The sequence below is a fragment of the Zosterops lateralis genome (genome assembly GCF_965231275.1).
Source record: "Zosterops lateralis genome assembly, chromosome: 1".
Lineage (NCBI taxonomy): Eukaryota > Metazoa > Chordata > Aves > Passeriformes > Zosteropidae > Zosterops > Zosterops lateralis.
Window position 1 is genome coordinate 35088939 of NC_139762.1, and position 13114 is coordinate 35102052.

Consider the following 13114-nt stretch of genomic DNA (forward strand, 5'->3'; position numbering starts at 1 on the left):
CTGATCATTTTTCCCTCTTGAGGAGTATTTCTTTCACAAATTCGCCCATCCATCTCCTATCCAGAGGGTATTTCGGAAGAAGGTATCATCCTTGCTTTTGCTTGCATTTCCCTAAATTTAAAAAAAACACGGGCACGGAGCTGGGTAGTGGTTTCTTCCAAAACCGACATTATTTATTTCATTCTGTTTTAAAATAGCCCAAAAAAACACACTGCCATAATTTGCTACCATGTCAAACTAGAACTTAATAGCAACAAAAATAACCACACCAAAACCGATAATAACGACACGTTTTAACAGCCTCTCACCCACATTTTTATCGTGCTTGTTAAAAAAAAAAAAAAAAAAAAAAAAAAAGGAAAAAAAAAAGAGAAAGAAATAAAAAAAAAAGGGTAAAGTATTTCTTAAGACGAATTTCACCGTTGAGTTTCTAATAGTTACAGTTCAACAAGCAGGAAAATAAATGCTGGACAGAACAAAGACGTGTTGACACCTCTGTATCTACTTTGTACCAAATTGCTCAGAAGGCTCTGGTTTATTGCCACACCGGAGACTTTTTGTCTTTAGGAGAGGGAGTGCACAGCAGCGTTTCCCTATAGCTGATGGAGAGCAGGGAAGAGACACGGGCGTGCTAGAATATATTTTTCCACTAAAAAAAAAATACTGTTTGTTACAGTTTTTAAAAAACCTGATACAAATCATTAAGGCCAGATTATTCCACCCTTTGTAGATGAGATTTACTCATAGACATGGAAAGCAATGGCCTTTTTGGACACTCACAAATAGATTCTCCCTCCCCGTCCCCCCACCCCCCGGAAATAACAATTGTAAACAGCATCCAAGGGCAGAACCGCACAACCTCCGAGCTTTGCAAGCCTTTCCCCCTCTTTTACTTGTCTTCTATCAGACAGAAGAACCAGTCCGATAAAATAGGAGCTGCGGAGCCAGTGCTTGATACCATTCCCCCGGCGACTCCTGGAGAAGGGAGCGCTTGGAGAGGTCGGGGGAGGGGTGGCATGGCAGATGAGCACTATCCACCAAAACCGGGGGCTCCTGCACGGCCCACGAGCCCTCGGCCAGCCATAGGCACCTGCTGGGCCGGGAACGCAGGCCAGGATCCGGCCGGGGCTGCTGCTGCCATCGCGGCACCAGTTTGCCCTTGCAAAATGACCAGTTCGGAAAATGCCATCGGCTGGTGCACAGGGGTATATATATATATATATATATATATTCAAATACGTATATTTTATATATTACGGTGCGTGTGAGAGAAAAAGAACATTTAAGGCTCTGATTGTCACTTCCACCCATGACTGGGACATCTCCGCTTAGCAGACGGGGAGCGGGGAGGCAGGGACAGAGACAGGACAGGGACAGGGACAGGGACGGGGACGGGGACAGGGATAGAGACAGGGACAGGGACACGGTCGCCGCTCTCCCCTCGGCTCCAGAGCCGCCCTCCTGATCGCCCACTCTTGGAGGATGGTGCGGCAAGGGGTGGCTGTGAATTTCTCCGCGGCTCGGTCACAGGGCAGAGATTGCCTGAGACAGGTAAATAGGCTGCGGGTCGCCGTAATGCCAAGAGTATTTTCAGTTAATAGGGGAGGGAAAATGAGGTGTCTGGAGCGATATTGGAAAGTACAAGATCGATGATCCGTCCTCGTGTCCAATCAGCAGCCTTTAATTGACTGTATTTTCTAGGTAATTGAGCCGCTGTGCTCCTAAATTGAAGTGGAAGATATAACAATACATCTCAGTGGGAGGAATTACTCATTACTTCATAATGAAATTTTCCATTTGCTGCGTGGGGCCGATGCCGTTAACGCCTTCGCCGCCGGCGGTGTCCGCGGCCCCACGTGGGGCGCTGGCTCCGGGCACGCGTGGGGCACTGACGGCACACACAGGGGGCACTGACGGCATACACAGGGGACACTGATGGCACACACGGGGGGCACCGATGGCACACACGGGGGGCACTGACGGCACACACAGGGGACACTGACGGCACACACGGGGGGGCACTGGCGGCACACACGGGGGGCACCGATGGCACACAGGGGGCACTGATGGCACACACGGGGGGCACTGACGGCACACACAGGGGGCACTGACGGCACACACAGGGGGGCACCGACGGCATACACGGGGGGCACTGACGGCACACACAGGGGGCACTGACGGCACACACAGGGGACACTGATGGCACACGCGTGGGGCACTGACGGCACACACAGGGGGCACTGATGGCACACACGGGGGGGCACTGACGGCACACACAGGGCACCCAGCCGGCAGCGGGTTCTGCCTTTGGCCCCCAGCCACTGCCACCAGGCAGGCATGGCCTCGCCCTGGTCGGGGATGAGACCCTTGGAGGAATTGGGGTGAGGTCCCAGGGGAGTTGGTGATGGGCACCTGGCCCCTTGTCACCAGCAGGAGTGGAGTTGTGTTCGGAGTACCCCATGTGCCACATCGGGTTCGCTGCTTGGCCAGCCAAATTCAGATCCTAAAGGCCGTCCCTCCCCGCCCCCCCCGCCCCTTGTTAGCGTTTGATTGATTGCCTTATTAAAGCGTGTTCTTGTAAGTGTGACCGAGCTGATTGCACTGCATATGTTTGGGATAATGCTCATTTTAAACAACTGAATAATAATACTACTAATAAAAAAAAGGACCAGAAGAGGAAGAAGATGAGCTCTAGAGAGCGAGTTAAGCCTAAACAATCCCGGGGAGCAGCGCTGTAACTCGCGCATTAAATTGCTCCTTTACTATCAAATCACTCAGCCCATCTTTGTTGTGTTTTATCTGTCACCTCCTGTACCATTAAGTGAAACAGCAACGAGACTGACGCTTACTTTCCCGCCTCAGACGATATGTTTTTATTAAGGTTGTACGATTAAACTGGATCGGATCTGCTTTCCCAGCACTATGCTTTACTTCAGCGCCTAAATCATTGGCAAATCCTCTCCCCATATTTCACGTTTTCTGCTGGGTTGTTCGGTCATTTGCTGGCACCTGCAGAAAAGCATGCGGCTCCTTTAGCTTTTTGGTTTGTCTGTCAGAAAGATCCTTTTGTTTTCTATTATTCTCCTGCTCGCCTGCCTACTTTATTTCACTACCGAGTTTAGTCCCTGAAAACACCCTCCACCATATGTCACCCCAGGGCTCGCTGTCCTACCTCTTACAATAGTGTCACCCTGGGATAAAGCCCACGTCAGGATGAGCTGAAGTCTCTTTAACACGAATGGCTTCATCTAGGCGCATCAGGTTCCTGGGTGGATGTAAAGGGAGAGAGAAACCAGCCCCACGCGATTTTTGCTTCATCCTTCTACACGGAGCCCCTTATATGTTGCCTGCTTCATTCAGATCTTCTCGCTTCTCCTTCTGTGAGGCGGGAGCGTCCCGTCCTGACCCTGGAGAGCTGGTACTGCGGAAGGCTCGAGGTACGATAGGTTAGGGTAGATCCTCGCCGGATCTGGTCCCTGTTTTAGGAAGTTTTTCTTCTCTCTCTCTCAGATAGGAGGAAAAAGATAGCTAGTCCAAGATCTAACAAGAAAACAAATAGATCACAAACCTCTACCCTCCAATTCAGCATTTGCCTGCTCCCCACCCCGCGCTTTTTTTTTTTTTTTTTTTGTATATCAGTTAAACTGAGTGTATCTACGACCAAGAATGCAGTGCAGGTTTACACTAATATTTACAAACCTCATTTTAAAGAATTTCCATCGGTGTATTGCATGCACATATACACGCAAAGCAAACACATAAAGTGATTTTCCCAGCTGCCCTCTCTGCAAAGAAGTGCCTGGGACTTTAGAGACAGAAATTGCCACTTAAGAACATCACATGAAAGTATTAAGTAATTATTTAAAACAAGGCTGTTTAGAAAAATATTTGTGTTTATTGCAGCTGCTCGATTGGCCTCGTTAAATCTGGGGAGCATTTAAATTGTGTTACAGTCTCATTTAAATCCAGTTTCGTTCCAGCAGGCTGCAAAGCCTGAATAGAACCAATCACTCCATAATGATGATGAATGAGAAATTAATTCAGATACAAGCAAGACAATTTAGGCCTTCATCTGTTTAAATAGCCTTCCAAGATTATTCGCAATTGCAGGTCACAGATTTAATCAATTGTCCAATCTTGTGAAAGTCATATCCTTGCATCTTCATCGAGATTATTTATAGCGCGGTGAAGCCCAGTGAAAGGTATACGCTCTTAACAGGAACAATTACTTAAAGAGAAGCGTTTGCAAAATGAAAAACAAATGCCTCCGTGGGCAGTAAATGATCAAACACTTCCTCGCTCTCCCGGCACATCCTCCCCGGCCTGAGGAAAGGAGCGGAGCTGCAGGTGGGGAATAAAGGGGACCATCACCAAACTCCATCCCCGCCCTATCGGCTCTTAGCGCTTCTCAGCGCAACCAACCTCGCTCCTTCATGGGCCACCCAGTCCAGTCTCTGCGGGGCCGTGCTTTGCCTCTAAGGGCGATGGCCGCAGAAAGGACACGTTTAAAAGCAGCTTTTAACCACGCAAGAATAAGCAGCCCGCGCCGCTGCTCAGCCCGGGGATGCCAAGCTCTCCTGCGGAGAGACCTGTCATTTTCTGGCTCTGACTGCCTCCTATTCGAGATATATAAGTATATGTGTACCAGCAGCCCTGTTTTAGGCCGAGCCCTGCTAATGCCCCGGGCCAGCCTCGCACATAACCGGCCTCCCTCTGGCGCGGGGCTCGCCCGGCTCTGGGTGAAGCCGGCGGAGAATCGCTGAACCTCTCCTGGAAGCGCCGGCTCTTCCTTTCGGGCTTGGACCAGCCTCACTTGGGAAAGCCCGACGTCCCGAATAATTCAGGGTTAATAAAGCCTCTACAAAAGTTGAAATAAACCATTTTCGTAACGGGGAGAATGGTTTCATTGCTCGAAAAAGAGGTGGAAAGCAGCGAAGACACCAGGCTTGTTTGTCAAGGTGCCGGTGTATAAGTGCCTCCTCCCGCTTCTCATCCTTTCTCCAAACACCTTCCATGTACCTGGAGCCCTCATCCCCGCTGGCGCTGACGCCCTGTCGGGGGCGGCAGTTCCAGGCTCCTGCCCAGACTCGAGGGATGATTCCAGGCTCGGAGAAACACCTGCTGCCCCAAAGAGGCTCACCCCAGTGCACAGGGAAAACCTGGAGTATGGCAGGGGTAGAACCCGGCCCGACATCCTCTGTCCAAGGGACCCTGCAGGTGGGACTCCGAGAAGCGCTGGGCAGCGCGGGTCCTCCGGCCCCGTCCCACTCCTGGGGACGAGGGTCTCACCCCTGGGAGCCACCGCAGTCTGACGGCGGAGGGGGGCGGGTTTCCTGGGTGGGAGTGTGCGAGGCTCAGCCCAGGTGGGTCAACACGAGGTGAGACATCCTCGCAGTGAACCGGGAGCCCCGCATCAGTGTAGTTTTTCCGCAGCGGAAAGCCGAGCGTGGGGCGCGCTCGCCCAGGGGCACAGGCGGGGTGGGGTAACGCGGGGGTTTGGGGCAGCAGGGTGGGCCCGAGGAGCCGTGGGGGTGCGGGGCCCGAGGAGCCGTGAGGGTGCGGGGCCCCACACGGGAACCTGGAGCGGCGCCTAAAACAAAAGCCTGCCTGTAGGACCCCCAGAGCTCCAAGGAGCCGCTCTCAGCGACAGACTTTGATATATCGCTGTCCAATTAGTGCCTTTAATTGGTGTCCTGTGGGACAGGCAACCCGGGAGCTGAGGCGGCGAGAGCTCTCTCGGGCAAGCCCCGTCCTCCCGCCCGCAAGGTAACAGATACATAATGCGGCTGGGCGGGAGGAATCCCGCATCCCTCGCCCTCCGAACAGGAGCGAGGAAACCAAGCAAACCCGAGGCCAACTGCTCGCAAACAGCCTCACGAAGCTCCGTGCTCACGGACAACCGTGTGCCCGGGCAGGAGGGGCGTGGGCTGTAGCTGCTCCTGCATTTATCCCGGCCCTGGCCATGGCCCCCCCCCCTCCCCGCCTGCTGAGGAGGGGGGTCCGCAGCGTGGAAACGACGCTGCTTAACACATACCGCACGTTCCTTCCAATTTGGCTAATGAAGGTCTCTTGTTAAGCGTAATTTTAGGGGTTAAATGAGGCTGACTGCAGATTTAAAGACGCTTGATAAAACGTCTTATTTGAATGACAGCAATTGTATCTATAGATGCCATTACAGCCGTCTAGATTTACCTTGGGAGAGGAGGAGGAGGAAACAAAGCAAACACTCTCACAGGGAGGGAGGAAAACCATTCGCCAATTTATTCTAAACCAAAACGCTTGGTCGAAAGAGAAATTGATCGCTTCATTCATCAAATGAATAAAATACATTTCTGAGATCAGAGGGTGCTCGGAGAGAGAGAGAAAGACAGGGGGAAAGTTCATAGTTGACAAGAACCGTCAAAAGGAGCAAGAAGTCATTGGAAGCTCACCTTGAAGTAATTCTAGTTTTGTTCTATTTTCTCCTTTTTCCTTGTTTCTTTCTTTTCATTTTTTTTCTTTTTCTTTGAGTAGTCGGAAAACGTTTTAAGAAAAAAAAATCACCTGAAGCCAGAGGAAGACAAGATTTTTTGATTAATAAGGAAATCAATTTGGCAGAACAGAAAGGATGCTGACTTCTCAAACTCTCTGTTAGCAGAGGCGTCTCTGGGGAAGGCAAGCAGTTCGAGGCTGTTTCGGGAGCCATCAATCCCTAATACCCGGGTACACCTCAAAAATAAACCACCAGAATTTTTACAAGAAAGCATCTCTGATCGATATTTGTAAGCTGAACTATTTTACTTGCTCTTCTGCAGTTGTGTTTTCAGTGTTAAAATATTGTCCTTTCACCACATTCTTCCCGAGCAGCAATACAGGGTTACATTACAGGCATCTTCTACGTGCAGTCCCCAGATGATACGTGTATGTCGGTCATGTACTGCCACCAAAAATCACAGCCTGAAAATTCCCCCTTCCTCATTTGTTACAGAGACCTGAATTTGCACCGGAATGGGTACTCTCCATTTCTTATTTAAGGGAAAAGAGCCTAACAGTCTGGTCCTCCAGTTTTCTCCATAGCTCGATTTCACCTTGCTAAATTTTATTAAACAAACATTTGTCTTGCTTGCCTGGCACCAAATTCTGAAGGTCCTAACTTGTCCCCAAATGTATTTTTTTTTTTGCCTACATAGGGGAAGTTTGCTTCATGTTATTACAGTGCAGGATCAAAGATGAGTTTCAGAAAAAATAAAGCAACTACTATTACTAAATCCACACGATTAATATGAATCACTCCTGGGAATTATCCTACAATTATTCTAATGTTTACTCAAGCCTGTGTACTTCAGGGAGGGAAGTTTTCTCTAATATGGAGGCACTGAGTCATAGGTTCCAAAATCACTTTCCATAAATGACCTGAAGTAAAATTTAATCCAAACTCAAAAGGTCTGATTTACTATATAGTAGCTATGTCACAGCATAGTCTTGCCTCCTCTCACAATCAAAAATGAAGTAGAAAATCATGCAGGAAAGAGAAGGGGAAAAACAAAGTTTGGGGAGGCGAGGGGAACTCCTAACTTTGCTAATGTTTATGCTCCCCTTTCAGCCAATTGAAGTGTGGAGTGGAATCTATTCTGGAGGCAGGAGAGCACTCAGCCTGTGCTGGTTTGGTTCTGAATGACGTTCTAACCCTGCTCCCGTTTTAGAAGAGATGTGGATTTAGGCAAATGGACAAGTTTGAATGTCTGAGCCATTCTCAGCCCCAAGCAGTGCATTACTGCCCATTAACTCTGGCTCTCGAAGTACAAGAAAATAGAGGTTACATGACCTTATATGCCCCCTCCCTCTGCTTTGACAGTCACAGCTTCCCACCTGAAAGCCTGTGTGTCATTTGGGTCACAAAAGCAAGTTTTTGCAAAAGAGTTGTACTGAAGCAATGAGCAACTGAATCATGTATTGACGACAAGGAGACAGCTATTCCTGCATCTATTTACTCCCCATTTAATCTAATCCAACTTCAGATCATGACACCAGGTCCTCTAAGAAAAAAAAAAAAAGCTGTAGTGTCACTAATTATGATTCCTTTCTTTTGATATCCATACGTCAGTCGCTATCCGTGTGTCTGACCCATCTACTGATTTTTTGTATTTTATTCCAGTTGCTACTTGTATCTCAAGGGCTGTGTGCAAGCATTTGTAAAATAATGGTTCAAAACAGGATAAAGGACACCATGACCTCCATTTTCTGATATTGCTCCACAGAAAAAAAAGAAAGCCATGTTCAGTGCTGGGAGTTTGCTGTAGGTTCTCTAGATCCAGATGCAGGAACCAGAGATGTTAGTGCTCTCTATGCTGGCTCCCAGTACTGATTTCCCTGGCATCATCCCAGAGGGTATTCCCCAAATCAACATTCCCCAGCCAAACCCAAATTGCACTTAACACCACAAAGGGGCAGTCACCAGAGATTTAGAGCAAGTGATGATCAGCCATATCACAAAGTTCTAGTGTGTTCAGAATCTTAAACAGCTCCTACAGCCAAGGCCAATTTTTGTGTTTACTTTGTCTTGAGTGACAGCCTCACTCTTTAGCCAAAAGGAAGATATTCTAAGGTCTGACTTCAAATTTCTCAAAGCCCTGCTATGCAATTAGGGTGACACTTCTACACTGGAATGCATACCTTTGCTATGGCAACAACATATCATTGGTATATAACTCCACCAAGGGCAAAATCATCTACCCTGATAGCCCCAATCACTTTATTATACAGGAACATAATTCTCACAACAGCTTTTCCTTGAAAAAGTGGCTGTAAATTAGAGTATCTGTGTGCATGTCATTTCAGTTTGTCATAACCACCCCTTCAGCAAGGGAAGGTACTTGATGTCTCCTGTAATCTGGCACACCAGTAGAAATCAGAGTTGCTGTTACATCATCATATTGTAAGTATACAATTAGTTATTTCCTAAACTTCTTAAACTTTAGCTTTATAAACCAATAGGTTAAATCTACAGGAATCTAAGGCTTGATCTGTACATCCCAGACCATTAGATTTCTTACGGCTAATTTTTACCAAGTGCAATATGATATATTTGACTTTCAAAACAGATGCTTGATGTGACCTGACTTATCAGCTTGTGGAGAATCTTGATAGTATGTGCTAGCCGTGATTCATTGGTTAAAGCAAACAGAACAGACCAGAAAAATAAAAAGCCTCCATGTTTCTTTATTTCTAATAAAAGTTGTTCGGTAATTTATCCTTGTGTTCTTCTCAGCTAAGTTACTGAACTTTTATTATCCAGCATTTTCCATTAAAGAGGTTTACATATGGTAGTAAAGTACATCTCTATCTTTGCTCTGACAGCCTAAGCAAACCTGAAATTTGTGTGAGGCACTTTGTTCAGTTACTGAGCTCTGAGTGGGGCTTTCTCTTACACTGTCACCAATTTTACAGCCTCCTCTCTTCAAAGCATGAAAGCCATAACTACATACACAGTATAAGGGTATTTTGCATTTATTCCATCAGCAGCCTGTCTTTTTATTTCTATTTAATGTTTCTTGTCCAGGCAACCAAGGACTGCAGTAGCCCAAATGCAGTTCTGCAGCACCGACATAGATCTGCATGTTCACACATTTCTTCACTATAACACTGCTTTTCTCCACCTCTGTCTTCTTGGATGTGTTCCTCAACATGTAAGGACTGGGGTCCTAAATGTCTTATTTTGTATTTTGCAATATTTAGAATAGGTTTTTTTTTTTTGTTTTGTTTTTTTTTTTTTTTTTTTTGTTTGTTTTTGTTTTGTTTTGGTTTTGGTTTTGGTTTTTTTTTTTTTTGTCAACTCAAATTTCTCTGTGACATTCATGTGCCTTAGCTTCAGGACTTACCTGATATCCAGAAAAACAGATTTATTTGAGGAAAATAAAAGGGATTACTAATAAAATAAAGGCCATCTGATAGTTCTGATGTATGAACAGTCTTCCACAGACATGATGGTAGGTATGGAGGTATGCAGGTGCCACATACACAATATGGCAAGTGCATCTTTGTCATAAATTTGATTAACATTAGGTATGTACATATTTCTGACCACCTGATTACAGCAGCCAGTAGTGCTGAACATCCCAGTCTGTGTAGGATTACGTTACCCATAATCCCATTTCATGATGATGTCTATACCACTGAAACTCTTTTCTGCTCTTCAAATTAGCCCATTTTTAACTTGCTTTAAATAATTGCTGGCACCTACTGATTGAGGATACTGTAGGGATAACACATAACATATTAAGATTAGAATGTCTAGGGGTAAATTGCTTACAGAAGCCTAGGCTGAGATATTTATAAACTAACCCCATAATCTCTTTAAAATAAATCAGATGTGCCATGCCAAGACACATTTTTCATAAAAACAATGTTGATTGACATATTTGGGAGAGGAATGGAAGTTATTAAATTCTTTTTTTTTGCCAGTTTCACTGTTATTTTCTTTTATTTTAAAAAGAATTTCTGAATCCACTGATTAATTCTCTAACCCAGAAGGCACTGCTTAATACCTTTTTTAGTTAATAATCTTTTTTAAAGTTCTCAGTCTTCCTCTGTTGTTAAGATTACATCACCCTGATTTTCAACTGAAGATTAAAACACTGATTTTGCACTTCCAGCTAATATTAGATCCACATTGTTGAGAGGATTTATTTTGGTTTTCCTATACTTTAGAATTTTCACTGGTTTTTTCCACTTTTACTGCGTATTAGTCCCGTATTTTTTCTGTTGTCTCTGGATTCCCTCGTCAACTTCCTGTGTTTTATAATGTGCAATGTAGGCTAATTGCTATGTAATACAATTCCTTCTGCATGTTGTATGGCGATTTTTACTTCAGATTTTTGCCTTCATTTCACTCTTCCTGAAGACTGTTCTGGAGTCAGAAACTTGCCCTCCATGTAGATATTTCTCATATGTGATGTATTTCCGGCCTCCGGCCGCCCACCAGTTTCCAGTCTAAAAATTAATACATTATAATAAGATCCAAAAAATAATTTTTTTTCCATGCTGGACATCATGCCTTCCAAGAAGTGGATTTACCCACGATTTTTAGAAACTATCAGTGATGGCTTATTGGTAGCTGCATGAGATAAATTTGCACACATGCTGAACTGAGTTTGTCCAGATGCTGCTATTTTCATGCCTAGATATTGCAGACAAAAGTTTAAGAGGTAATGCATCCCATTCTTGGGATTAGTTTGGCAGTTTTTGACACACACCTGTCAGCACCCTGGTCTTTTTTAGTTGGTACATCAATCCATATGCTATTGAGACCAGTTGGTTGTAAGTTATAATTACCAAGTTGGTATTCCCTCCTTCCTTTCACTGTTGACATGACTACTCCCACCAGGTGCTAGTGCTGATGACTATCTTCTCACTAATAAAACTTTCCTCTTCCCTGACTGTGCTATCCATACACCTTACCACTTTTGTAAAAGAATCCAAAGAATTAATTTTTTTCATATTTTGTTACATTCATTCAAACTTTGTTGTTTATTGTATAATTTTTGACTGGAAACATGTTTGTATGTTGCGTCTGTCTTCCTTGGAGTCACATTACGAAAACCCTCTTGCCATTCTATCTGATTCCCAGCCACTCCCCTTACCCATGAACAAGATACACTCTTCATGTAACTTCTCTCCTGTTACCACATGTTCTGTTCTTCCACTGAAGCAAAACTTGAACTTCAGACCAGAAAGCTAAGTCCTGAGAATAATCTTTGTAACTTGTAAATGTGGAAGAGCCTCTAAAAAGTTGATATGGATATTCATCTAGCCATGCCTCTTGCTTCCTTCTCAAATCCTCAAAGTCTTTCTTTACCACAAAGTCTTTCTCTACCACAAGTTGCAGTGAGTATCAGAGGATGATACTTACAGGATGATTTCACAAAATTCCTGCTTATGCAGTGCATTGATTCTCATTTTTTAACTTGAGCATCTTGGTCACTTCAATGTCTTTTTGGCTGTTTGTAACTTGACAGATAACCAATTGTGGCATTTTTATCTCTGCATCCAGTTTGATACCACATTTTGGAAAGCCTATGACATTAAGCATTTGATTTAGCAAAGGATAGCTACATCTCATAGCCCTTAGTCAATAGCTTAGGGATTTGTTGGTATCACCATGTTTCATGTCAGTTCTTTTCTGGTGGCTTTACATTCCTTAGAGATTTCAGTCATCTCATGTCATTTTATTCCCCCATGGGGATCTTCAATGCAACATTCAGTGATGACAAATTAGAAGTGAAGGTACATGGATGCACTAAAATAAATCTTAAAATGTGTCTTTGAATTTGGATAGTTATTCCAGCACTTTTCTGAATATTCTTCCAATAAGTCTGCAACATTTTCAAAGTGAGGATTGAATTCTAATTGTGGGTTTATGCTACATATAGTTAAAATTCCTCTCTGCTTGTTACCTCCATTTGAATTACTACTATGAGCTATCACATCACCTTGGGAATTCATGTTCAGTTATTCTCAATCTTTCAGAGGTTTCAGCTGTTTCAACCACATGGTACTCCAGATCCACATCCTGTGATAAAGTCATATGTGGAAGCAGACATGGGACCAGTTACCATGTGATCCAGGTAATTTAGTTAAAGTGACAAGTCCTTAAAATATATTTATGTCTAAAGAAATTCACATTCTTTTCCAGCATTTCTTCCCTTGAAGATATTGATAAAATTAATGAGCAGTGGTGACTCATAGGAGAACTGCTGGAGGAGCTATGATAGTTCTCCCTTAGTTGAGGACTGTCTCTACTGTTGATCTATTAGTTTTCTGGATTTCAACTTATTAAATAAGTGTTACACTCAAATAGTTAACTTTTTATGTTAGAATCTGGATTAAATCAAGCCATCCTAAGTCCATCAGAAAAATGCAGATATCTTTGCCAACAAAATATATTATAAAAGGCAAAAAAAAAAGAAAAGATAAACCCTATTAACAAGATTCTTTCTTAATAAAGCAGACTTTTTTTTTTTTTGTGACAATTAATTGTTTTGCTATCTTGTCATTCTCTGTTGATTGCATCTTACATTACTTTTTCTATGGCTTTGCCTGGGAGCAACTTATTAATTTTAACTTAAGCATGCTGCTT